This window comes from Lethenteron reissneri, unplaced genomic scaffold (genome assembly GCF_015708825.2).
Source record: "Lethenteron reissneri isolate LAM-NWPU_2019-01 unplaced genomic scaffold, ASM1570882v1 scaffold_1396, whole genome shotgun sequence".
Lineage (NCBI taxonomy): Eukaryota > Metazoa > Chordata > Hyperoartia > Petromyzontiformes > Petromyzontidae > Lethenteron > Lethenteron reissneri.
This window is the reverse complement of record NW_026891109.1, coordinates 49,961-55,065: the sequence shown is the minus strand read 5'-3', so window position 1 is coordinate 55,065 and position 5,105 is coordinate 49,961. Positions and strand designations below refer to the sequence as shown.

Genomic DNA, 5,105 nt, shown 5'->3' with positions numbered 1-5,105 from the left:
GTGTATGTGTATCTGTGTACGTGTGTCTGTGTGTGTGTGTCTCTGTGTGTGTGTGTCTCTGTGTGTGTGTGTGTCTGAGTGAGTTTCTGAACAACACCACCACCACCAACTTCACCACAACCACCACGTCGGCAATATGTCACCGTGCGCATTCCACACTGCTACACTTAGAGGGGGCGACCAGGACGCTCATTAAACCGGGGGGGGGGGGTCATTGCTGGTAAATGGAGAAGTCTGTCCTCCTATGGCGCGTGTGTTCACACCGCGAATCGGATACAAAGCGGCGATTCGCGTATTAGGGAACACACTTTTTTGACGACGCGAATCGAACACAACGCGGCTTTTGGCGAACAGAACGACGTCGGGATTCGCGGTTCTACGGCCGCCGCCTCGGTGTAGTGGGATGCTGCTGGATGCTTCTAGAATTCTACACCGTTAAAATCTTAACTCACGATTTTATTGATGAAGAAACTGTGAAATGAAGAGTTGCAAAACTCAGTCGAAGTTAGCCGGGGGTTGAACTCAGATCGCTTGATTTAGTCTTGAGTGCAAACCATTACATCACAGGACCATCACAGCGCATCGCCATGCAATGCGATCTCTGTTCGGCAGTGTCTCGAGCTACATTATGTTAATAAAATAATTTACCGCCGGTTTCATTGCAATTTCAGCTACCAGGGTACAGGAATCAAAGCCCTGAGTGCTAACCACGACACCACTGACACCACAAACTTTTGGCAGAAGTTGCTCAGCCTAAGTGTAGCAAACGTTTACATCCTGATTCTTTGACGAGTGCTTGAGGACGAACCAATGCTAGTAATTAATCCGCCAAAGGTTCTAATCAGAAAAAGTAATTGCGGTTATTGATGAAACTTTACAGAGCAATGTCGAACTCCAGCTGTGAAACATTACTATTCTCAGGCACCACCAAAGTTTGAACTAAGACCCCCCCCCCCCTAGCAAATGAATGTTGTGACCAATCGTGTTGTTGTTGTTGTTTGGCAAGTGAGAGGACACCAGAGAGCCTGGAGAAAACCCAAGATCGGAGGGAGTAAGACTCAAAAGCTCAACACATTTAGATGTAACCCATTGCTCTACTGCCATCTCCTGGTCAGGAATATATTAGCACGTCAAAAGGGGGCTTACTGCGTTGAACTAATTCGAGAAGACGCCTTTTGGCGTCATCTGGTGCAACCCACATGTGAGACTAGGCTCTAAGGAAAGCTGTCTCGGGTGTGGACCAATCAACTTCAAGGACAGTGCACATACATTATCAGAGTTGTGTTTTTTGTTTGCATTATGACTGCAGGTATTGTGGTCTATGCAAACATGACTCCTCGTAAAAAAGGTGTCAGTTTTGTTGCCAGATAAAAGGGTAAAAAACCAATTATCAAGACGAAAAGAGTGACACTTTATCACGATCCAGCAAGACTTAACTAGATTTAAATTAAAAATCCAACCTTTTTTTGAACATAGCGTAAAATATAAAACCAAGAGGTCACGCTGAAACTTGAACTCAAGATTCAAGGGTTGCAAAGAGAAAATCATCTCACGTTGGACTAATTGAATATTTTTCTGAATAGCACCCTAGGGATGGAGCCAATGGTGAGTGCGTTGATTTCTTGATGAGTGTGCACTCATGTCATGTGCGCTTTCTGTTGGTAGCCCCTGTGATTGTGCCAGGTGTAAACATTTTTAGTAGCGTTTTAAATGGAGAGTTCCATAAAAATAACTCAAAATAAAACTCAATAAAATAACAAAAATTTTGAGTTAACGTTTTCAAATGAATTCATGGAAAAGTAATGCCCCTCTTCACGTGTTTGATATTAAAATGAATTATGTTTGTGAAACTGGCCAGGAGATGGCAGTACAGAAAGGATATGCGGTGTCAGGAGCAAGTGCAGATGGCTCGGTTCTCAGAAAACACTTTTCTAAATGTGGGCTCAGCAGCTGCTGCCAAGAGGTTGTGCAATGAGGCAGCTCTACGTGGGGGTTCCGTGGTGTAATGGTTAGCACTCAGGACTCTGAATCCTGCGATCCGAGTTCAAATCTCGGTGGGACCTACAAATAATTATTTTTTTCTCTTTATACGTGACTTGATCGAAAGAACCAAAGAGTAATTCCTGCAGTCACGAAAGCTCCAAGTTAAGTTTTTGTTATACTCTTAGCGTTTTCGGTAAAGTCACGTAGGTAAAAAAAATAATTAATGTAAATAATAATAGAAATAAAATAAATGTGATTTTTATTATTATATTATATATATATTTTTTTTACCTACGTGACTTTACCGAAAAACCTATAAGCATGAATCCTTGCAGTCACGAAAGCTTCAAATCTAGAATTAAGTTTTTTTTACCGACAAAGAAACTTATTTTAAGTTTTAGTAAAAAAGAAAATAAAAAATTCAATTGCATAAGCTGACTGGATCAAAATCAAATGTTCAGCTCTTTGTCCTCTCGAATGTAGTTATGAGGCCAAGTCACCTCCTGGGTACGCATCTGCATGTGAAATGATGCGTTTGCATGTATAATGGTGAAGTTGCGTGTGAAGTCACGTAGTTGCATGTGTCATGGTGTATTTGCATGTGTCCAGTAATGATCCATTGAATGCACAAGCGAAGGTGCTATGGAGATGTTAGTACAGAAATCAATTGAATCTAAATTTAGCTGAACTTTGGGTATTTCCCTCCTCGTATTGCATGGGTTTTCTCTGTACACTGGTTTCTTACCATTTTTCAAACATCCCAAAGCAGTACCCTTCTGAAAGAGGATCTTTGATAAAAGGGAAATATTATTTTAATGAAAAGGCCACGGTTAGAAGTTTAAGAAGTTAGTTGGTTTAGACAGTAATATTATTATTGTGACTGTATTCAATGTAAATCAGGGGTCTCAAACTCGCGGCCCGCGGGCCAATTGCGGCCCTCGGGACGATATTTTGTGGCCCCCACCTTAATATGAAAGTTTAATGTTAGTGCGGCCCGCGACTTTTATATTGTAGCAACCCCGCTGTTAGCTGCTGTGTGGGACAATGTTATGATGTTCTGGTTTCCTACTGTGTGCCTGTCCAGTGAATGCGGCATGCATGTGAGTGACATGGGGGGCGGGGTCGTGGGTGTGTGTGTGTTTGTGTACGTGTGAGAGTGAGTGAGAGAGAGAGCCGGGAGAGAAAAGAGTGGCTTTGGATGCGCGGAGAGCAGGAGGGTGAAATTCATAGTTTTCCGCCCTCTTTCGCGCAGGTCATGATGTATCCAGTGCTTTATTTGTAAATCACAAGGTGCCGGAACACTAAGTACATATGACAGCGCACAGGTCCCGGAACGCACATAAAACGACGCTTTAAACAGCACACACATGCCACTTACAATGCAGTGGGACTTATTTAGGCTATACTGCAGTGACGGTATCAGTCTTTGTGTCAGTGATTAATAAAGTGGCATCTTGAGCAAAGGCGACTTCTGTGTCCAGCGGAGAAAACGAACGGAACACACACACACACAATTTGTTAAATTGAAGGCAAATTCAAGGGACACCACGGCTCCTTTACGCACACGCTGCGCTGTGAGGTGTTGGGAGCTTCTTTAGGCAGACGGATTATTCTAAACCGCAGCAGTTTATAACACGTCATTGAGCTAATATCTACATTTTACAGTCTGGGCTGTTTTACATTATTATTTACACCTGATATGTGTGGATGAATTTTAATGATTTAAATTCCCTCATCCTCTGGTGGTGACATTTACGCACCGAGCCACAGACTGTACATGACGATGTGCATAATTATTTTGGTTCATCTTAGAAGTCTGCATTTGTTATTATTTTATGAAATTGTGATGCTGTTAAGAAAGCTTTATATATAACTTATTAGATTATCTTGTTATAGCGTGGCCACAAATTAGTAATTCATCCACCGATGTCAACAGGGGCTCCGTAATTTTCTAGTGATTACATTATATTGTTATATTTTATTTTAATCATTTCTTAAAAAACTTTTTTTAATATTCATATTTTTTTCGATACGAGAGGTACCGGATCTGCTCAAATAAGTCCCGGAACGCAGGCAAGCCAACACGCCGGCACAAAGTAAGCACAAAAATGTATAGAAAAATGTGATGATGTGACTGAAGGCAGTGAAAGCCCCGACAGTGGCCAGCAGCATTTGAACCCCGTGGTCACACAATGACGCTGCCTCATAGAGTCCTCTGCTCTCCCTCTTTCGGCTCTCCACTGTGCGCGCATCGGAGCGCGTCAAAGCGCAGATCCACAGCTCACACGGCTCAGATCCCCGTGCTTAGAACAGAGAAGCGTGTATAGTAGCAGCCGCTACAGCTATGTCTGCCTGTGACTGGGGTGTGGGGACGAAATCTGATGGGAACGCATTACCCCCCCGCCCCCATAATCTACGCACCTGTTGTTACCGTAAAAAGCGGAAATGACGTGCATTTGCGGAAATTACGTCTCCGTGCGTCGCTGGTTGGCTAAACACTTGACTGAAACTTTATTGCGTGAGCGACAGCAAGTGGAATGAATATAGATCTTGTCACACAGCCCCAATCATGTCTTTTTCAAAGCCTGCAGTGAAGAGAAAGGTTGGTGACGAGCACAGACAATTTCAGGAAAAGTGGGAGATGCAATATTTATTTGTTGAGCACATGAGCAACCCGACGTGTCTTATTTGTACAGAAAAAGTTGCGGTGCACAAGGAATACAACCTCAAACGTCATTACTCAACTAGACATGCTGAGGAGTATGCAAAATACCAGGGAGATGAGAGAGCCAACTGGGTTGCCAATCTTAAAACATGTCTACTGAGGCAACAAAATGTATTCAAGAAAGCAACCAAAGAGAATAATGCAGCAGTCGAAGTAAGCTACGTGGTTAGTGAGATGATTGCTAAGGCAGGAAAGCCATTCACAGAAGGCGAGTTTATCAAAAAGTGCATCTTACAGGCTGCAAGTATAGTCTGTCCAGAAAAGAAAGGTCAGTTTAGCAACATCAGCCTTTCTGCTAACACGTGGCAGAGCGCATTTCAGACCTGTCAAGTGACATTTATGATCAACTGCGTGAGAAAGCCAAATTTTTCAATGCATACTCAGTCGCTCTTGACGA

General features: G+C 42.9%; 1 non-coding gene across 1 annotated transcript; it reads left to right on the top strand.

Annotated features, from left to right (window-relative positions):
* The first annotated feature begins 1,991 nt into the window (after positions 1-1,991).
* Positions 1,992-2,063, top strand: TRNAQ-CUG (transfer RNA glutamine (anticodon CUG)). The gene has a single exon. It is a non-coding gene; the product is annotated as a tRNA-Gln (tRNA).
* Positions 2,064-5,105: the final 3,042 nt, after the last annotated feature.